This window comes from Larus michahellis, chromosome 4 (genome assembly GCF_964199755.1).
Source record: "Larus michahellis chromosome 4, bLarMic1.1, whole genome shotgun sequence".
In the NCBI taxonomy this organism is placed as follows: domain Eukaryota; kingdom Metazoa; phylum Chordata; class Aves; order Charadriiformes; family Laridae; genus Larus; species Larus michahellis.
This window is the reverse complement of record NC_133899.1, coordinates 67,652,618-67,676,263: the sequence shown is the minus strand read 5'-3', so window position 1 is coordinate 67,676,263 and position 23,646 is coordinate 67,652,618. Positions and strand designations below refer to the sequence as shown.

The 23,646-nt window shown below is 39.7% G+C and overlaps 1 protein-coding gene across 34 annotated transcripts in view; it reads right to left on the bottom strand.

The window, feature by feature from the left end:
* NRXN3 (neurexin 3) overlaps positions 1-23,646 on the bottom strand; it is a 1,053,186-nt gene that overhangs the window by 485,230 nt on the left and 544,310 nt on the right. The window lies entirely within an intron of this gene.

The following is a 23,646-nucleotide window of genomic DNA, read 5'->3' as shown; positions in this document are numbered from 1 at the left end:
CAGTTCTTGTAGGTACCTTTGAAATACTCTGGCTTTGGACATAAATACCAAGAAAATGCTTTCATACAAGTTTTGTATGAATCCCCAGGGAGCAGGAGACGTGGAAAGATTTTGCTTCCCAATTAGTTTTATCTGCGATGTTCAAGGAAAATCTTCCTTTCCTACAATATCATCCGTCCCGCTAACATCTGACTGGGAAAGCAGCACCATGCTTTACAGAGCAGTTGTGGCTTCTCGCTAACAATGATCCTTCGCTGACTGTAGCTTTCACTTCATTGTTCTACTAATGCTTTTAATTCTTCTTGGGTTTGTGTCCATTCTAAATGCAATAACCTGATTGGATTCCTTTCCTCAGAAGCCTGAGAGAGGAGGTCACATCAATCACAGCAAGTGTTCTGAACATACGGAGAATGAAAATAGCTTGCGTACCTCTACATTTTCCATACTCCTACGAAGAAAGAGAGTGTCCATTCATATAATAATCCCTAATACAGGTATACAACATCTAATTGCATATTTAATTCGCCCCAAAAAATGCATATGCAATCTAATAAAGCTATGCCAAATGACAATCACATTCAAACTGCTCCAGCCAAAATAATAATGTCAAGTACAATCTAAAAAAAGCTACACAGCGTTTCAAAAGAAAGCCTTTACATCTTCATATAAAAGTGAAACCCTCAATATCAAATTTTCCTAAATTTTAAAAAGTCAGTAAAAATAGAAACTAAGCACTTGCTCTATCACATACAGAAATACATTAAAGTATATTTTAATTATACAGGGGAGAGAAAAAGAAAAGTGCTTGCCTCTTTCCAGCACTCCATTTTCTGTTTCAAACAGCAAACTATAAAAACAGCCTTTGCAATTCAGTCCTACATGCAACAATTTAAAAAGCTACCTTTGACTTTGCTTTCCAGTTTTCTGCTTATCTATAGAACCATTATAGCTACACCTGTTCTGCTCATCTGTACTACCTCCAATGCCTGAAAAATCAGCCTACAAATGCATTTTGCTCCCTAATCTCTCAAAGAGGCTGGCCGCTATTACTTACACCATTCAACAGACTAGGACATACAGAGAGGAAGTATAAATTACTGGTGGTCATGCAGAAGGTTTAAAAACCATCTCTCCTGGCTTCAGTCACGCCGATATATATCCTTTCTCTATTTATTATGCTAATGAGTCACATATAAATGCTCATACTGCTGAGTCTGCCAATGTTTACATAGGACCTATTCCATGAATAGAGTTCTGATCTGTCTTAAACTCTGTTGTTATTAATCTTTGGTACCTTGGCCCCATGTAGATCTGGGACCTCACATGATCAGTCCAGTCAACACAGCAGTAGCATTTGCTACTACTACTACAGAAAAGCTGGGGGGGCCTTCTCAAGAAAAATTAACATGCTGAACTACCACTGTGGTTTTAGTAAGCACAGGAACAGGGACTAGGCAGAAAGAGACCAAAACATTCATTTTCTCTCCTATAATCAAGGGCTTAAGCGAACCTTGCTCTGCAGAGGTGAGAGGCTTCCAGACACTGAAATAATCCAGCCTGGTAGCTTTTGTCAATTTAATTATTTTTTACTGAGACTGGTACTCATAAAAACATCTCAGATCGACAGCCCTGGAGATGATGTCCCGTGTTATCTATGGAACAGATGCAGTCCAAGAAGCAGCAACACTTTTCGGTCTGATTTATTTTCATTTCAGTCTTAAATGCATCTTTCGATTTTTAATTGAAGATAGTGACATCTCTCCCCACTAGCACCATTTTTTATTTTTCTCTAAAAGACAAAGGTGTTTCCTTCAGCCATACAGATTTTACTTCTAAACCTGATTAATTCTCCCTAAATACCAATGTATCTTCGTAAGTACTTTTATTACTGTCATTGCTAAAGAATCTACAGGTTACTTAACTGGTGACCTAATTTTTAAATACAGAAACTAATCTCTATTTACATTAAATAAAAACATCTAGGCAGTTGTATTTTAATGAGGTTTTGTTTTGTGGAGAAGGACATTGCTCACTGAAACCAAAACTACAGATATACAATATGGAAGGGAAAACAAGAAAAGGGAAAGGGAAATGGGCAAATAATAATTTTAAGATATTGGTTGTCATATGCTGTTTCACCTGTATATATACCACTAGCTACACGAAGCAATGAAGCCACTTTGAGGCAGGAGAATAGCACAACAATGTAATAACAGCAAAAGAAAATTTACAACCAACATCTGCAGGAGGCAAAAGAGAAGGAAGAAGGAAAGGATAATCCAGTGAGTAGGCAACTAGTAATCTGCTTAAACCTGGGCCTCAGGAGAGATACAAACATAGAAGCTGATGTGCTGCAGCAGCCTCACTCATGAAGCAATAGTCGCCAAGACCCAAACATCGAGGCGAACATGCAGGGAGATTCTGCTGTAGGCAGCAATGAGACAATCAGATGTTAACATAAAAGGTAACATCCTAATCTCGAAGCTTGATCTAAAGCATGAGGTTTAGTACCCCTTCCAATTTCCCTGTTCCTGTTCACAAGAATATCTGAAGTTACAGCAATTATCTACATAAATGTCATCTCTCTCTGCATCTTGCTAAGCTCTTGGCCTCAATGACACCCTTTGGCAAATCATGCATTGTAAAACCTAGGTTCAGCTCGTTACCACAACACAGATTTCTTGTGTGTTACACAAAATCTTTAAAGATGAGGTTTTTCAAAGGAATTTAAGCACAAAACACATCCTTACAAATCTGTTGGAACCCCTTCTCATAATGGGGATGACTGCACCTTGCTATATCTTACTTATCTTTACAACATCTCCAAATTACAGACTGTAAAAGCCTTTACTACTTGACTAATAAGTAGGCAGATGTGTAAGGGACCGTGTACTTAGTGATGAAATTAGGTAAACTGTCACATAATGGCTAGTCACTGGCTCCTTCAGCTGGAAAGAATTATTTTCTAAAGACCATTCTCTTGTTCTTTGTCTAGTTGAGTTTTAAATAAGTAAAACATCAAAACTGTCTCAGAAATGACATTCACTATGATTTTCTTGCTTACAGGGTCCCTCCACTTTTATTGATACAGCAAATCTTTCACCCTGCTACTTGTCAAAAGACTAAAGACAGCATCATTAGAGGAACATAACTGTGACACTGGGTCCCTGAACTGCTCGTTGAGCTTTGCCTTGGACAAAACCTACAACAGAACTGTCAAGAAGGCCCGCCACGGAAAGAACATGTACACAGCCCTGCCGTAGTGAGCTCCTTTCTTTATGCTCTAGTCCACTCTCTCCCCTTCGTTACTTCTCCCCTTGTTTCTCCAAAGACCTTACCAGGTCAGAATTGGAAGATTTATTCCCTACTGTTGCTGCTCTGACACAGACTTTCCCACAAAACCTTTAAGTGATCTTTGCAGTTTAGAAACCCTTTATTATAACTGTTAGAAAACATGAATTTTGTATCAGGTACCAGTGTGACGCCTATTATTTGAACACTAACAAGGTCCGCTAAAGCCCTTTAGAGCATCTGTAGGAAGAGCATAGGCTGGAGGTAAGGAAGGAAAGAAATGATGAGTCAGGGTTGCAAACTGCTCTCTTTTAGAATTTATTTGCTTGGTATCTCTGACAAAGAAGCCCCAAACCCTAATGACAGACAGAAAAACTCAAGATCAACATCTATTCACAATTCTACATCTTAAAACAAGGACAGAGAATGCTCTCATTTAAGATTCAAATTTAGCTCCCTCCCACTTGGACCTTTGTGTCATCTTGTGCACTTGTTATGATAAATTATTTACATGGGAATTGCCGAGTCACAAACAAAGAAATTTTTATGTCAAGGAACAAAGCCTGCTGCATGTCAGTATTTTATTTATTTAATTCTTAAACAAAGCATTCCGTGGCACAAGTCGGATAATATAGAGTGGGAGGATCACACTCCAGCAGGCTGTGGTAGAGCAGGTGGAGCTGTAGAGACAGCTTGGGCATATGCAGCGGGTACGTGCTCCCTTGAAGGACTTGGAGAAACAAGTGCTACAAAACTGCTTTTGCAAGGATATCTTGCTGCTAAACTTGTACTTCAAAAACACTGTGATTCCCAAGCTCTTTTTGTGCACCTATCGATTAATGTTTCCCTTCCGTATCTTCTTTTTCAACATGGGGATAAAACACAGATTTATCTCACAGGTTAGTTGGGAACCTACTTCTCAGAGCAGCTGACATCCTTTGCAAATGGAAAATATACCAAAATGCAAAATACTTACACTATTCCATGGACACGGAGCAGACTCAGCAGTGTAGAGAGGGTATTCCACAAGGGGGACTTAGGGTATTCAAGTTAGCTTTTTCCCTTGGTCCCTAACTACTGACTTTGTTCTAGCTCTTCTGCTATTACGTTACAGGTTAAAGTAGTATCCCGTGGCAGACACGAGCAAACTGACATGTAAACTGTAGACAAAGGTTTTTAACAAGGCCCTGTATTCCTCCAAATACATCAAGGAGCTTTTTAATAGGGCTGAAAGTCCCTGGATTTAATCATCAGATTTATTCCATTTCCAGGATTATAGAGAGCCTGGGTCCGTTTGTTTGTCCTCTCAATTAAATTGGCATGAATAAACAATAATGCCACTGATCTCAGAGAAGTCACATCAGTGTGAAAGAAACCATCAGGTCCGTGGTGAGAAGACCAGCCCTTGCATTAATGTAGCCCCTTCAGTGGCTCAGCAAATAATTTAAAATAAATAAATAATGCAAACAAGAGACAGTAAACCCAACTTTGAATAATGAGATCTGTAGGTTTGCTGCTGTTTGGAATATTACTTATACAAACAAACAGTAGCCCCAGGTGTTCTCAAATAAGCCCAGCAAGTTCCCTAAAGGTTTGTTAGCTGACTCCTTGCCTGGGGGACACTGGATCTACTAGAGTCTCGCGTAGCTTCCTGCTGAAGAAACCCTTCCTGAGAGTCTCAAATCTGGTAACAGGCTAGTCAGCGAGTATGCCAGGAAAAAGCTGTGGAGACCCCAGTGAGGCATGCATTTACCGTGCCTAGCACAGGATGCCAGACTTTTGACAGCGCAGATCACATCTCATTTGTAATGAGCATTCGGAGTTTTAATCAAGGTGGAGAGAAGCGTCCTCTCTCCTTCCATGTCAGAGAGCTCAGGCTGGGCGCACAGAGCTGCACAACTGCGGTACCAAGGGATGAGGGAACATCCTCAAGGGGAAAAGCGTGATGAAATTGGCATGATTGCTAGTGGCTTCTTGGAGGGGACTGAACAAGTAATTCAGAAAAATAAGCTTGTTAGAGGAAAACACGAATGGCATCAATCTGCTGTGATGAGCAGGCAGTAGAACGGTGCCTCAATGTCATGCTCCATTCTGGGTTTGAGCCACACACTGCAAGGGTTGGGGCCTTGTTGTGTGGGTGTAAGTGAGCACAGCCTGATGTTTTTTCCTCTCTCGTTAGTCTCCCAAGCTAGTATTAATTTACAGTGGGAACCACAAAAGACAAAAGCAATGCAGCAAAACTGCAGGCAGACTAGAAGGAGGTGTCCATCAGCTATGCCATACAGACTTTAATCTGTCAGGGCAAAGGAAATGAAAGACTGGACGCTTTAACCAACTGCTTGGGTCTTGAGGTAAGGCAGTAACTCACGCGGGACAGGGAGTTTCCAGTTTCCTCCAGACTATGGGTATTTGTAAAAATAATCACAACACCCCAGAGTACCATCTAGCTAAGAAAACATTGTTCAGGGAGTAAATCCTTGAGATGATGAAACATTCCTTTTACAGATGGGAACATAGAGGCACAGAGGGATTAAATGACTTGCCCAGTATTATAAAGTAAATCAGTGATAAAATACAGAAGAGAATCAGGTGTCCTGATGCCCACTTCTGTACATAAATCACTAGACCATAATTTCTTCTGCAAGATCATCGTTTTCTCCTTTCATATGCTATCTTGCTGCCAGAGGAAGATTATTCTACATGCTGAATGGAGTAACATTTTTCCAAGTCTAATTCAAAACCTGTCAAGCCATGGAGTTTCTATTCTATTCCCTTGGGAAATGATTCCAAAGCTTGACAGTGCAAGGACACATCTCCATGACAGGAAGTTTTCCATGATACTTACCGTAAATTTTTCTATTCTCTACTTGTAGTTATCTAAATATCTTGTCTCTGTCCATAATATTTACGATCCTCAAACACTAGCAGAGTTATAACAGCCCTTCTTCTCCCAGCTATCACTTAATCAAGCAATATAAAACTAACTCTTACAGTACTACCTCTAAAAACAATTCCTTAAAATCCCCAAATTTTTTTCATTTGTTCCCCTGAACTTTCTCCTTTCCCAATATTAGGCATGTATTTCATTCTTTCCATGGTGTGTTCTTTGACCTTGACCAGTACTTCTCTTCTCCCTGCTGAGAGGACAGACTGCAGCAGTACACCGGATGATGGGAGAGAGCTGGAGTGGGAAATCAATGGTATTGCAAGACCTCTAGGGTTGAGGGATTACTGGCAAACTCTTGAAGGGATGTTTCTATCCATCTGTTGGAACTGCAGAGAGCACTAGATCCTCCATTAACTTTAGCCTAATTTACCCAAAAATGAGAGGCAGAACTTACTGCTTCCTTCCTGTTCATTTTACCGTTTTAGCCCACAGAAGAAACAGATGTTAAATTTCAACATGAAATAATAAGAAAAAGAATTGTTTGTTTCACTGCCTGGCTAAATCAGCAAAAGGCAAACACCAATACCTGAAACCCCTGCGGTTTCCACTGCGGTCAGATTTAAGCTTCCCAAAAATGGCCATCTCAGCAGAAATATACAACCATGGGCTGCCACATTAACATAAAGTACAGCAGCCAGAAATTATTGCTGCCTCTAATCTCCAAACACTCAGGAGCTGAACTGCGTTCAGCGGAATGACCTGTCCTCCATGATGCATTAGTGTTTGCACTCACTCTAACTCTCTTTCTCTCACACACACACAGAGCTCGTCCTTTTGGAGTACAGAGATTTATGCTTCCACAAATAAAAAAAAGCTTTACTTTAACTGCCCCTGCCTGGTCCCCTTCCTCCTCTCTAACAAAATCATCAACTCTTAGCTTTTTGAGGACACTGGAAAGAAGTATCTTTGGGTGAAGATCAAGAAACAAAGAACAATCCAAAGCTTCAATGAGCATCTTGCTATTGCCACCCCAGAAAATGCAATAACTTCTTTTTTCCCCAGTATTTCTAAAATGAAAGTGATGTGAAATAGTTAACAGCTTGAACAGCAAGCTATAAAGAACTCACGTGTAAATGCGCTTGCACAAAATCACATAAAAAACCAACCTGCTGATCTTCTTTCCTTTGAGTTTATGCCATCCCTCTCTCTGACCCATCCCCTCTTATCTTGTTTCTTGTCTATCTTATCTGTATTTCTCCTTAAAAACATTACAGCTATACCTACGAACAAGCCTGCCTAAATTAAACTAGGAGAAACATATGTAAAAGTTCTTATTTCTACTAACAGTTGGCTTATATTAATTTAATAACTGACTTCTTGTTTGTATTTAAACTGCTTTTAGTTGCTTTCAGCTAAATTAATGAAAACCAGGTTTAAAACAGAGTGAGTGAATTGGTTTAATGAAGCTCGTTGGAAACAGTATCTTAAATTAAACTGGTGCAACTGATAGCAGAGGAATGCAAAGACCAACGGTTTACTGCTGAAGGTGGATTGACGAAGGTCTGCCTAAAATAATAATAAGCAGACATTAAATCTCAGTGGAACTGGTAGGTTTAATTGCTGCCCAGGTACTTGTAAGAGAGAGTGGAAAACAGGTTTCCACTTCAGACAAAAGGATAATATAACGTTGTTTCAGATTTTGAGTAATTAAAATCTAAAACAAAACAAAAAATGCCAACAAAACAAACACAAGAGAACACGACATTGCTGGGAAAATCCTTTGGAAGACACGCAAGAGCAGAGCACAGTCTCCAGGTGGAGACAGCAACAGAAGTTCAGCTCAGGCTGAGCTGACATGTGGTGTGGTATGGCACGGCTGTGGGACAGAGCATTTTGGGAAGGATCCCATACAGACAGAACTGGTGCTCTGAGCACGGAGAACAACCTTTACATTTCATATCTTATTTTGTTTGAGAATGGAGGAATTCTTACATTCCTTTAAAATAACAAAAAAAGATTAAAGATCTCTGAGTCCATTCAATTCATTTCCTCTCCATAAATGGAATAACATACTATCCCCCAAATTTAGGCTAGCTGCTGTAATGAAAAGGAGTGCAGGTTTTAATAGAAAGGTAGCAGCAATAAATATTCTAGCATCTATTATTCCAATAAGAGTATGCCGCTGACAATGACTGATGGTTACTAGTCTGAAATCATCCTACATAAGATGACAGATTAAATCACATCTAGCTCTACGCATAAGACAACCTCTTCCACACATTCAAATATTGCATCCTAAAAACAAGACAACAGCAACCAGAATCCTCCATGATGCCACCACGCTACCTAAAGACTCCTCATTACTCTTCATTCTTCAGGACTGAATAGCTATTATAAACATAGAAGGAATGTTAACATTAAGGATTGCTGTTATTACAAATCTAACAAATAAAATATCTGGAACACAGTAGTTATTCCTCATCAATAACCATACTTAGGACACTTCATTTAGGACTCGACATTAGCAAAGTGCTGCAACAGCAAAAAGTAGTAAGTGTTAATGATTGATTCAGACAGCCTAAGCTGCAGAGCCAGGAGAAGCCCAAAAGCTTGCTACAGAGAAATCTTTGCATCTACTCTAAAAGGTCTTTTTAGAGCGCCAACAACAGAAGATTAAATCTGCAAAGGAAATTGATGACATTCAACTCTAATTCAGTTAAAAAGTCTCACATACTTCTATTTCAAACTCACCACATGTTCCCACCAAAATAATCAGCTGTGAAAGAGTGAATTATGCCTATATTTAAAGTTAATATTGTTAGGCTCTGTAGCTGTATCCCCTCGAAACAGACACGGTGCTAACATCCCTCAGAGGCACTGCTTATAGGTTGTCCCCAGCCTCATCCATCTGCTTGGGAAACACTTAAAGGATACATATCTATGAGACACATTCCATTAAAATATGCCAGGAAATATTTCAAGCACCACCCAGTTGCCCCTGCATTTACGTCTCTCTCTTCATCCCAGCAGACGCAGCATTCTCAACATTCAGGCCTATAGGGTTATGTCAGAAACATAACCACTGTCCCTGTGTCATCTATGTCAAAGATATCCCTTTTTCCCCTCCCTCTTCTTCCCCAAATCTAAGCCACTGAGCCTAGAAAGGTTGTCTACTTCTTTTATGCCTCAACTGAGAAATCGATAAATGCTCTCAGCCTTTCTAACTTTATGTTTTTATTTGACAACAGTATACAACAACAACGATCTATGTGACACGGTTACAGCAGACTATTCTTAGGTGTACTATTGCATTACTGCAATTGAACAGGATACCATAAAAGAGATTTAAGCTAAGTGTTTCCCTGCCTTTGCAATGAAGAGTGTGCAAACAGTTAATTAAAGCAACTCACCTAACACAATATAGCGTGATATGGCATCCAAATCCTTCACCAGTTAAACTTTAAGGTGACACACTCACTCTGTAGTAAAAGAATATCCAACTCAGGGTGTTATCCTGGTACAGCTATTTTATTACCATTATTCAAGTACATGTTCCCTATTTCAACAAGCACGCACTTATAATCCATCTCGCCCTTCCTACCAACTCCTTATGTGCACTGTTCAGTGCACTGACCTATAATGCCCTGCCACAAAAAGAGTGGTAAGGAGAACGGCAATACAGCGTTTCTGTTGAGTTTTGGGCTGCTTCACCCAAGATTAGACCTTAGGGCTGAGCTAAGGATCATGATATAGTTCATCAAACTTACACAGCCATAAATACTCCTATATAGTACTCACCAGTTACACTTTCTGAACTGACAGATGAAGTGCCCCCACCTTGTCACAAGCACATTGAAGTCAACAAGACTATTTTCTTTAAATGAGTTCTTTTGGCTTGCTTGTTTCCCTCCACTTAAAGAAAACCCCAAAACAATAAATAAATAAATAAATAAACCCCAAAAGCCCCAATAAGTAAATAAACAGAGATCATACAAACTCATCGCAAAAGGGAAACACTTGTATCTCTTGTGAGAAACATTCAAGAAGTAAAGCTAAGGCAATGCAGCTATGCCAAATGCAGGCAGCCTGGGTTGCCCAAGGGGTCTCCCTGCCCTGATAATTATATATTTGGGCTGCATTGCCATAACGCTGGCTTACGGCAATCTCTTTTCTTAAAAAAGAAAAGAAAAATCAATCAAAGTGAGCTATGGCTCGACAGGTCTGCAGTAAAGCCCAGCCATGTAGAAAATAGAGCAGCAGCTGCACTACAGGATCGAAAAACAGAGTGAGCAAACTCCATCATCGGGCACAATTATCTCACAGAGAAAAAAAAAAAGAAAAGAAGAAAAATAAATACACCCATTCCCACACCCCCAGTGTCTAACACAAACACAAGCAGATTTGGGTTTCTGATGCAGAATATCTGCATGCTATCCATTAACTTCCTTGAGGACTTATTCTTTTTTCCAAACATTTGGCTCTCATCAGACTTCAGTACTTCATAAGGAAGGAGCAAAAAGCATGCACAACAACAAGGAAGTCTAACCTGGGAGACTGCCCATCACAGTCATATTTCCACCCATATGGCTGCTGGAGGAGTCATCCTGCCAAGTCTGGGAGAGGGTCACTTCCCCGCCCTGTCAAGGCATAACAGCTACATGGCAAGGTCAGGTAAGGTAAGTATGTCATAGCATCAACATACAGCATCCAAATCATCCTGCAGAAACAGGCTCAAAACATATCTCCATGGACAACTACATTTGTAAAGTGTTTGGGAAGTTCAATACATGTACAGGAGCTTGGTCCTCTCTTTCTAGAGAGTCAAAATAAAGCCTCTATTCAAAGACATTGCTAATACATATATACACCCTCTAATCAACAGGCGAATCTTAGCTATTAAATTCACACCTCAAGTGTTTCTCTGAATATATAAAATAGTTATATAAAAAAATATATAAAATAAAAAAACAAAGGAAGTCTGGACAGCCTTTATCCCATAAGATAATGGACATGAGGCAGAGGCTTCAGAAATCCAACTGGCTAATGAATTTTCAGGCTCTGTTATGCACACACTGACTAGAGATGCAAGTACCTTCTCATCCCTGAACCTACTGGAGCCAAATCTCTGCTTGAGGATTGGTAGTCAATTCTCTACGATAACCTTACTAAATCCTTAGGAGAATGGAGTATTTCTTATGATGTCTGTACAACTCCTGACGTCAGTTATGTCTGTTGACAGCAAGAAATTCCAATTCTTCAAACACAACCAGATATTGTTTTCTATTTGATATCACCAAATTACATCGTCATTTCATAATTTCCCCTGTCCATTTCTCACACCACAGCCTGCTGACTTTATTCTGCATGTTTCAATGCATGAAATCCCTGGCTGTGTAGGCCAAGACCTAGAAGTTATAAGCACCTCTAGAAAATGTCAAACCCTGTGTTTATGGGACATGCCCACAAACTTTACAGATGGAATGACTGCTGTACAGCACTCAAGTATCTGTTTATTCAGGCATATTTATATTTATGACTCTAAAAAAAAGCTTCCTTAATGCCTTAAGGAACTACTTACAGGACAGAAGTTACAGGAAATCACATTAACTAAGGTGTTCCGGTGTCTGATCATTGTAAATATACATCTTCTAAGTGGCTATCAGACAGCCACGGAAAGTGAACACCAGTGAAGACCTCTGGATTTCTGGGTCTCCACCAATGTCCTGTTCTTCAGCAAAAGAGCAAAAAACACCAAATCTGCAGAGCCGACTATAAAAAGCAGAGGCAAAAGCTGAATGTCTGTACAACACAAAAGTACTGAGACTGCTACAACCCTGCACTGCAGAGAAATCAAACTTAGCTATGGCAGCAGCAGCCAAGTGTGGGGAGAAATGCAAGCTGTATGGGATACGCAGCTGGGGACACAGCCAGAAAAGAGGGTCCTTCTAATCCAAGACACTCAGTACAAACATCTCATTCACCTTAAGGTGTTCATTATGTTTCCAACCAAGAAGAGATTCTACTGATTAACCTGTCATTCATGAGATGATCGCACCATAAAATAGTACAGCTAAATCCTTCAGCTACAGCAAGAGAGGCACCCAAACTTAATAATGAAAAAAATTTTTTTTTCATTAAGATGAAAAACATCAAGAAAATGCCGCAATCTAAGGCCTTGTTATTTAATTCCCTGAAATCTCTTATATTTAAGGCAATGCGGTCACCTTTGACAATTCTTATTGAAACACGCTGAAAGTACATTAGGATTGCGATAAACTCCTGAAGAACTGTGCTGATGCACCACCAAAACACTATCACATCAAACTGGACTCAACAGATACCTTCAGTTTTATAACCACTTCCAGATTTCTCAGACAAGCAGAAAGCACAGATGGGCATTGCCCTGTTGTAGTGACACCAAGAGAGCAAGGAGGAATACCCTTTGGCATCATGCAGCCTTTCTTCCACAGAACCCAACTGAAGAGGGTAGGTGGCTGCCGTGCCGACACATACGCATACTAACAAGTCCTCTAGAAGCACCGACAGTCAGTCTCCATGGGGCCCACAGGAAGCTCGAACTGCCCTCCTGTGACCTCTCTCTTTCACACTCCAGTAGGCTTCAACTGAAGCAGATCAGCAAGCTGCAGACTCACCAGAGCAACAGGTACAGGGATAAATAATAGAAGCTTACACGTCTGAGAGCAACCGGGAAAAGAAAAATATTCACACAAGGCAAAGACAAATAGCAACATGATAAATAAAGTAGCTGAGATGAATGCAAATGTCACTCATCTGCAAGGGGCCACGGCACACAAATAATTGACAGCTGGGCACACTCAGGAGTTTAACTGGTCCTCTAGGGATATGGTGACATGACAGTTCATGATGGGCCTCTGGGAAAGCACCTTTCCTCCTAAATTAATTCCTCCTAAATTCTGTGAAATGGACATAGGTAAAAAATACGAACATTTTATAGATGTGCCCCTGTGATGACACTGGGTCTTTTTGCATTTAGAACAACTGTGGCAGAGAACTGAGGGTGGTTTGTACTGCTTCGACATGGACTGCAATGCACATCTCCAAATGACCTTATAAATGATGCCACTAAGAACTGTAAAGACCACGTCCTCAATGGGAAGATCTTACTACTATTCCTTCCAGTTTCACAGCCACAGCGGGGACACTTTATTCCACATCTCCGACAAAACTCAGCACTTAAAGGCACCTTATGAGATCTCAGTGTTTACTGATGAACAAAGAGATGAGTCTTGTAGATGCACGGAAATGCCTGAACGAATTAATGGTATGCGCACAGGCTCCAGGCTGAAGAGAAACAGAAACAGAGAAGAACAAGATGCAGTGCCCTATTTTCTCAAATTCTGAAACTTTGCATCATTTCAAAGAAGAGACACGTCCATGGGATATTCTGGCCCCCCACCTACACAGTAGACTTCATGTAGAAATCTATCACTAATATACTCAACATACTGACTTCCACTGGTGTAAGAGAAACAACACACACAGCAATAGTGTATGAACACATCTCTGGAAGGTCAAAATAATACTTCAGCCTGTGTTCAAGCTCTTCGTACATATGTTGGCAAGTCATCTCTCATCGTCAGTATAGCTGCACAAAACCAGTACTAGTAAAGGCTGTAGATAAGAATTATGTTTTTACTACTGTATCATCCGATTCCTGTAGTTTTCATAGGCATCCCATGTGATTTGGTTATTTTTGCAGTCTTTTTGCAGTTGCAGATGTTCTAGCAAGTGATGTTTATTAGAGGAATATTCCAGTGTTGAAAAGATGCACATTTCAAATGGCATATTGCATAGATAATGCAAATTTGGATAGGCTCAATGAAATGGAGAAAAGATGAGAAAGAAAACAGATTCACTAAGAAAAATTTGCTAAAGAAGTTCCTGAAGAGCATGGTATAACAAAATTCTCAATTTGTGTAGGACAAGAAAAAAAAGAGAAATTAGACAAATGTATTATTTATTCTGAACCACACTTAAACTTCAATATTGGTTTTAAGGCCTTAAAATCTAGCTTGAAACTAACCATATAGAATATCTGTATACATTCCTCTCTTGCCTATATTTTTTGTCATTTTGTTAAATATGGTCAGAACTTGCTTAGATGACCCAAAAATATCTAGAACACAAAGACAAAGAATCCCCACCCTCATAAAATAGCCAAACAGCTGAGAAGCAATATGAAAGGAACACTATATAGAAGATTGCTCTTCAGAGGGCCGCATCTTATGCTAATATCTACAATGAATCTGAAGCACAATCCCAAAGTACAGACTTTGATGCTAAACCATAATACTGCCTATTTGCATGCCATTTCCAATCCATAGATCTCAAAAACTTTGACAATGCTAAACAAACCTGGCAAAGACTCTATGAAATACACAAACATTAGCCTTTACTTTCACACCTGCAGCAGGCTGACCTTCCCAGAGGAAAATGAGATCAGAACTAGGAATTTGGTCCAGGAATTCTGGCCTGGCCACTGAACACCCATACTTCGACTATCTCTCAGCCCTCATCACAGTAGCCACACACCCAACTCTGTAGCTCCCCCTTCTAAATATTCTCCCAAGCTCTTCTCCACCTAGCAGCACAAGAAAAGTCAATCTAACACTGAGGGAAATATAACAAAATCATCGATGTTGGACATAGCCACTGTCTATTTCCTATTATTCCCAGATAGCCTAGGATCTCTTCATAGTGTCATTTAACGTTATCAGATAATAGCTAGTTATTTCTCAAACAGCTGGAATCTAATCCTGTTCTCCTAACTCAGTTTGCAAGACTTTTCTCCTGAGTTATCTCTTGAGAATTATCTCTTGAGATTTTCTTGTCCAATGAAACCGGCTGAAAGAATCAGATAAGCTCAGAGTTCACCAGGGCACTTGAGATTTTCTTCATATAATGTTCTCATGTAGAATAAGTGAGATATTACGCAGAATAATCGCTTATACTGTGAACATCAGCCTGAAAGGGGTGCATTTCCTTGGAGCAGGCAATCTGGAACTAGCTAGAAACACAGTAAGACAGAACAACCGATAGAGATCAACCCGAGATGCACATAATCAAGGGAAGAAATTACCATGTTAATTAATACTAATTCTTCAGCTCCAAAATTTACACACAGGAAAAGAAAACAGAAGATTCAGAAGACATTAACTTAAGTTCTTACACTGGTCTGTCACCAGATATGATTTTGCTCAACAACTAAAACAAGTTTGCAAGGTTCAGCTTCTGATAGGACATGTGTTCACATCTCTCCCCAAGCACGTCATAAATAGCTCCCCATCACAGCAACTTTAGCAGACTGTCCATGATCTGTAAAGACTGAAAGAAATGACCTCTCTTCCATTCCAAGGGTGCAAGGCCAAAGCAGGAAAAAGGGGAAAACTGACGTTGCCATTGGCTCACAAAGGACTTGCTTCAGGGGTTATTATAGGATGTTTGTTACCCGGTGTCTCAGTCCAATTCCTTTCCCAACACCTTCCATTAAAAAAGATAAGATAAATATAAAACAATTGGAGAAGCATCTGAGGATTCATCATATTCTGTAAACATCTCATTTGCAACATGGTGTTTGTATTTATCTTCTTTTCATCCACCCTGATGTGAGCTGCTTTTGTAGTTCTCCACAGACTTAACGGTAACATCTCAGAGAAAACAAAACCACTTTAGAAGTTACTCAGAATTGTACAAATATAATGCAGGAACATTATTCTCAACCTTGATTTTAGTTTCAGAGGCAAAACAGAAAGTACATTAAGGCTAGTCTGCATAAAATTTCTCATGAAGCCAGATTTTGGTGTGAACTAGGAAAAAGACTTCCTTTGAACTCTGTATTGCTTGCATTTGCATTCTGAAACTGAAATTTCCCCTTGAAACTCCCAATATGTTTCTGTTACCTTCAGGGAACAATAAGGGAGCCCTCCTGTGGATAATGCATCACATTTAAATTCCCATGACCGACAAGGAAAGACTGTGTAACCTAGGGGATAAAATGGCTCTATTTTAGAGCAAAGAGAGTGAGGTGGTAATCCACTGGAGGCTGTAGTTTAATTTAAATGGCTATTAACTTTGTTCCATAGGGGCAGTTATAGTTTAATTCATACTACTTTTCTGAAGCAAAAGAAATCGCACCAAATAAAACATCCCAGGCTACAAAAGGTATCTTAACCAGACAAAAAAGTGTGATGACTTTTTATATATATATTATAAATGTTAAAATAGAATTATTTATGCTTCCAACTCTTAGATACATGAGGTTTAACGTTAGTGACAATATTTGCATGAGGGCATCAATATTGCTCATACTAGTAGAGTTAGGTACTTGTTCAAGCTCACTGCTCAGTCAGGACTCTCTGCGATCCTTAATACCTCACTGCTTCCTTTACATAAGGCACAACAAAGAACACAATACTCTCTTCCTCCCTGCTGAAACAGCAAAATACTCAGAAAGGGAAAAAGCAAAGACACAAGACCAAGTTAACTCTATCGCCTGCCTTGGGTTCTCGTCTTGGACTCATCCATTTTTTTGGCATTAAACAGCAGCAGCTCTGCTCTTATAAATAGCAAAACGGCCACATTCACCATCACAACACAGTGTTCATCACTGTCTGCCACTGGCTTCAAAGAGCTTATTTTGGAAAACAAACAAAAGAAAAATGAGTATTTGGTCCTGATGGGATTTCAGCACTAAAAAAAAAAAATAAAATCTTATTTCTAGCCCAAACACCCCTAGAAAAATGTACGTTTGTTTTAAAAATTTTGCATAATCTTGCATTATAGACTATAGGTGTTGACTTCCATCGTATCTAATAGAACTTGCAATTGCTTAGCACCCTACAGGATGGAGACTGCGCTCTGAAGTTCATAGCTGATGAGTGTGTCTGCAGTCTTCAGATTTATGCTTAGCTATCCTATGAGCTCAATTCACTTATGTCATATGTTGGCACAATTCTACCAATGTCAGTTTATTTCCAGTAGTTTATTTCAACACATCTTTCCAATGGAGTGTGAGCTAGTGAAAAGCATAAACCAGGTCTGTTAATCTCTGAAACAGGATGAATCTATGCAGCAGTCTCAATGTAGTTTCAAAGATTTCCATTATTTCCCTGTGTGTTCTTTAGAATCTATAACATCCATTCAAGAGCTCGTGTGACAGGACTTAGAGACACCTCCTGGTATACTTGGATACTCAACCTTTTGCATTCCCTCAGGAGATACTTGGAAAAACATTTCTATGCAGAAATATGCCTACAACATAACTTTTCACACCTGCTGCATAGCCTCACATCCCCACTGATATGTCTTGCAACATAGGCCTTTGCAATCCCTAAACACATTGTAATAGCACTATCAGAGGAGTAAAGTCATTTCCTAAACAGTGTAGGTTCGGCAATGCTGATGGCATTGGAGGAACTGGCAGTATAACCATTTATAACCAGGAGTATTAAAGAGTTGCCACGACAACTCTAGATGGTCAGCTTCTTTTGGGGAGTAGCACCACCACAACCCAGTACATAACTTCTGCCAGATCTCTGTTCCTCTTCACTGCAGCTGCTCAGGGAAGGCACTAACCTCCATGCTCTTATTGGCATTTCACCACCTCTGTGACCTTGTGTTATCACTGCCATGTACCAGCCCATCGCCTTCCCTCTAGCCTGAGTAGCCAACGTCCTGCTTGAGTAATGCCTTCTTTAAGGAAAACAGACCGCTAAATTAATCATAGAGGCCACTTTTAGACTGGAGAATGGGAGACAGACAAGGTGCTTATCTTTCTTTTTCCGCTCTTTAAACTTCCTCTCTCAGGTTAACCCCTTTTTTATTTCACTCTTGAATTGGTTGCATACAAAATGCCATTCAGAGAGAACCAACTACAGAGTAACATCTTACATCTATAGAGACTCCTAATGTAGAGGACACTAGTGCAGGAATTGTACCAGAGACGGGTCACTTCACCAACAGGCAAGACAAAAAGCAGCACTGGATGTTAATGAACACAACAAATTTTTACAATCACTCTGGTAAGGAACTGAAGAATACTGAATGCTATTGAAATTGCAGGGAGAACTTGATAATTACTTGTAGTCCATCTTGTTCAGAACACTGAAACTAATGCTGTGGTCTAGCTAAACATGATACACAGCTCTTGTGGACTGCAAGTAATCAAGGCTTGGCTTCTGCCTTCTGTTAAGGGAATTTTCTCACAGATTTTCATAAAATTGGAGGTAAAATTCAACAGCCCTTGCTATCACAAGTCTCCTCAATAAACACAGGACATGAAACCTACTAGTAGTTTTGGTTTTGATCTGCTTTCAAAAAAATCTGCAGATGGTGAAGGATTTCTGTACCTCAGATGACAAGCAAATAAGGAACAAGACATGAAAATGTGCCTTAGTTCTCAGTTACTCTACCATCATATAAGGCAGAAAGATCTCCATTTCATTCAACTAAATTAGAATCAAATCCATAATACAAGACAGGGACAAAATGGCTGCAAATCCAATACGCAAGCAGAGGTCTCAGAATTTGATACGTACGGAGAAAGGAAATAATGATATCAGAGATTCAAGAGCTACATCACAATTTAAGCATAACAGTTCTGAAAAACGGTACATTGTCAGGCATAACAACTTCCTCGAATGAAAAAAGAGTATTCACAAAAGCTAAGTGTATGATGAGGAATCAGACATCATTCACTGTCTAGATTAATATGTCTGCATGGATCATGAGACTGATCAATAGCAAGAAACAACTTCTTCCATCAAAAGAACAACAATATCATGCACATGACAAGAAATGGAGCAATGGATTAGTAGTAACATTTCAGATTAGTCGTAACTCCTACACAGGTGAAAAAATATCTTGTGTGAAAAGATCCATTTGAAATTCTAATGCACACAGGTTTGCACAATATTGCCTGTATCAAAACCCACAAGGAAGGTTTAAATCAAACTAAGTAGAAGGATGCTCGAATAAGCAAAAAAAAAAAAAAAACCCAACAAAAAACAGCCCCAACAAATAGTTGAAGATATTTAAACCAGAAGGAAGAAGATACAAGTGAAGAAAGGAAATACCTTCATTTTGGGAGAGGAGCTCCGTTACAGTATCAGTAAAGCAGATCAGTGAGAGACGAGACAAATTAACTTGGAATCCACACACACTGAATACATGGATCCAGAAAATAAATGTGGCTATCTCACAACGACAAGCCTCCCAAGATTTTCTAACAATTCCCCTGTTTTGTTGTTAGCCAAAAGTCACAAAAACCTCTACCTTTCTTAGCAGTTTGTTGGAAGCTGCTGCCACGGAAAAGGATTTCCAAAACTTCAGAAGTTCTTTTAATATTAAAAAAGAAATAATTTCAAGTTTCATGATAACATTTGAATCCAGCCACATCGCAGCAACTGTGACTCACCAAATCTTAACCTAAGAAAGCATGAGAAAGGAGAAAAGACTGAGGTAAAAAGGCACGACACCAAGGCAGCTTCAAAGAGCTTTGTAACTGGAGGCAGATTTCAGTGACTAGTTTTCATAATACCTTCAGCTCTCACCTTTCAGTGGAGTATAAGCCAGGGTCACCATGGTCCTGGAGATGAGGAGATAGTAATACACAAAATCGAAAGGAGAGGAAAAACAAAATAACAAGAAGATTCATGGCTGAGTTTGGAGTCTTTGCTGGGTTTAATACATCTCCTTAGAGATCTTAATTGCACATCAATCTTCTTCAGCTGGAGAATGAGAGGTGAATGTGCGATTCTCCAGCTCGGCACAGAGGGCAAACTGGAGTTAAAAGAGAAGGAGAAAAGAAGGGCATACTCAAGCCAAACTGGATTTTCTCCCCTCTTACCATGAGAAGACAAGAAGCTTTTCCTTAGTGTTTGCCAACACAGAGAAATTACTTCAGAACAAATAAGAATGTGACTTAACAGCATTCTCTCTGTAATTCCCTTATTCTATACCTCAAGCTCTTTTTGGCAGTTAAGCTTAATCCACTTCTAACCCACACAAAGGCATGTTCAGTGCAGGGTGCCCACACAAGGAATTAGTAAAGAATAAGTATGCTAAGCTAACAAGACCTTAGCACAAAGTTCTTCATCAACCTTCACTGCCAATGTCATTCCTGTTATTCAGAGAGACTTAAACTGCCAAGGTAGGAAAAAGAATTACGTGAGAATCTTTGCTCTCCAATCCTGTGACTGGAAGGCAGACGAAAACTCCCCTCTGCTGGTATCAGTTCCAGCCACATCCAAGCTATCTAGTCTTATTCAGAGTTGCATATCCAAGATAATCCAAGAACAGACAAAGGTCCGGTCTATGCTATGTTTAGATGAACTGGACACCATCCTCTTTGAAGGCTTTAAGCTGTGCCTTGTTTATGTGGCTCCAGATAGAATTATCTGCATTTGTTACTGCATGAACAATTTATCTGTGTGATGGTAACAAGAAAAATTTTGGTTACACTCTAGATTTATCAGATCTAGATTGGAGATTTATGTAATCAACAGTTAGTTTATTAGTAACTATGACACTGCCTGTGTTTTATCCCATAAACTCAAAAATCAGTGAAGTCACTAGAGCTGAGATGAATGTCCCACACTCCGACCCTCAGGCACCCCCACTCTCAGAATTCGCGTTCCTAAAGAAACGCCAACACAGAAATTCCATATAACATGACTCCCATCCATACCAACAACATTTTGTTCTAAGGGCAGCTTAGAGTCAAGCACAAAAAAAACCCCAGTGATGAGCATTCTCAGTTTCTAATGCAAAGGAGTTATACTTTAAACTATTTGCCTTATAACACTATAGACTCATGTCCCCCTTGGGATTTGGGAACACCTAAAATTTCTTCACAGACTTAAATGGATACTGTCAGGATTAAAATTATGGACTATCCCTTGATGAGCATGCAGTGACATGCCTGCAGATCTTCTTAAACTGTCTTCGCCTAAGTTACTCATGAGACTATCAGAATGCTTTAGAAAAATCTAGTTTAGCTTTCCCTATTGATTTCAAGACGACAGACATACACAAAGCAAGAGATGAGTGGTATCAACCCATTTAACTTCCTGCTTATGAACTATCTTTCTTGCTCACTAGCTCTCTTACATTTAAATAGGAAAGAATGGACAAGTCTCTCCTACTTCTAAAAATAATGATACTTAAATTCTCTATTTCTATAAATAAAAAAAGTGTAACAGAATCTAGGAGTTCTTTGGGTGAAGGAGAGGCCTTGTTAATTTTTAAAACCAAAACCACATTTTGAATCGAAGCAGCATATTTCACATTTCAGGGTCTGGCATCTCAACCATAATGTAAAACTTGCACTAGCAAAAAGATGAAGAAGGAAAAGCACATTTGTCTGCCCTGGAACTCTGCTGCCCTTAGGCATAAGCCAGAAATAATCCCAGAGGCAGGATGTAAATGAAACGTCTCTTCAGCCTTAATGCATTTTACCTTAAACATTTACATTAACAGATGGTCCACCACAGTCCCATAAACTCGCTCCTGAGTTCATTTCCATCTCACTCCAGGCCCCATTCATCATCGGCTGGACAGCAGAATGTCACAAGGGGATTGTGCCAGAACAGAGGAATGGGATAAACCATATGAAGTGACTGGTGTCACCCATACATATGCATTTGACCTCAGTTAAAAAGGGAGGAAAAAATGAAGGTAAGAGGAAAAGCAAGGAATAAGGCAATGATCAGATGACCTAGTACTGCTAGGAGTACAGAAACAAACAAAAACCCCACACTGCTCCTTTTGGCGAGGACCCTACTTTTTTAAGGTTAGAGGTAACTGTGTGCTGTGCAAGTGGCCCAGGCTGGCTCACGTGTTTAAGGGAAGGAGACTGACCGTCTCATTCAGATCAGGAAGGGGCATGATACAGCCAGGTTGCTCGGTCCTCGCTCACAGGAAATGTAAAACTCTCAGATCAGTCCAGTGCTCATGTAGATGACTTGTGCTTTTGTTGAACCTCTAAACTCTCAGGCTCTGTCACAGAAAGTGATATTAGTTCAACCAGGGGAAGAATAGAAATCTGAGCCATGCTCTGGTAGGTTGAAAGATAACAGCTCTAGAGCTCATCTGTGGCTGGGGTTCCCTATTAGCAAGGAAATAAATTTTAATTTGTTTGTGTCATTTTTTTTCCTTGGCCAAATGTCAGAAAGAAATTGTCAGTACAGAGATGCCTGCCAAAACAAAAATCTCAAGTGCAAGAGGAAAAACCACAAATCAATCTAGTTGAACTCAGTGAAGGATAAGAACCGAAATGGATAAAAACTGGCACAAGGTGATACTTCTTTATTCAGGGGTTGAAGAATACAAGCAATAGAGTTTGATGTATATTCTCACCAGACTCTTCCACCGAAGCCATAGGTGCTCAGACTGTCCCAGATGTATAATACACTGACTCACCTCAGAACATTCCTCTGAAGCACAGAAATATCAAGTCCATTTTACAAGCATGAAACTGAAGCACATCAGAGACAAAGAAAATTGTCATCCCACAAAGAATGTCTACAGTCAAAAAGAAAAGTGAACTGAGTCACTCGAATTTCAGGTTAGTGTCATAATTATTCAGCTCTGCCCAGACCATGCAACTGTTCTTCCTCCCTGTGCAAGGAGGAGGCAGGTACCGGGATGAACTAGCAGCATGGTCTACGTTGCTTCGTTGTGATGGTAAGAAAAAGCACAGCCAATCCATTTCTTCATCTGAGAGAGGATGCCTTTGCTTATTAAAAGAAACGCTTACTTTACTTCTCTAAATTGCTTCAGGGAATAGAATATACTGCACTTCACATTGCTTCCATGGATTTTATATCGTAAATTTGAATACGAGACTTACATTTTAAAATGAATGCCAGCACTCTACAGTAAAGTTCCACCTTCTTAAGAAAATCCCATTGTGTCAGATTACTAAACTATATTGTTCTGTTTAAATCAGAGGAAGTTTGCCTACTCCCACAATCTTTATATTGAGTCTTTCAGTCTGAGCCAAAATGTTAGGGAATTGTGAAAAACACTGTCTTCCATACACCAGTAATCCTACCATTTCACACAGGTTCTTTGGTGACAGCTGACTGTAGCCCAGTGACTTCCCAGGTCTTGCACCAGAGCATCCATGTACTCTGGTGAGAACATGTTTTTTCTGAGCAAAATTTTAGACCATATTCACGAAAATGTAATTTTTAGTTTTACATCCCACACTTCAGAAGACATGAATGAGTTTGCCATGCTCCCTCTATTTCATAGGCTCGCTAGTAAAAAGCCAAGCTTCATAAAACACAGAAATACTGAGTTCCTTTCCAAAGGTCTGATACTTGAGATTCATGACAGTCACACATTCTTTTCTTTCTCTAGAGTTCAACAGCATCTGCCCTGAAGAAAAACTCTGCCCCTAAAATGAGTCAGCTGTATTCATG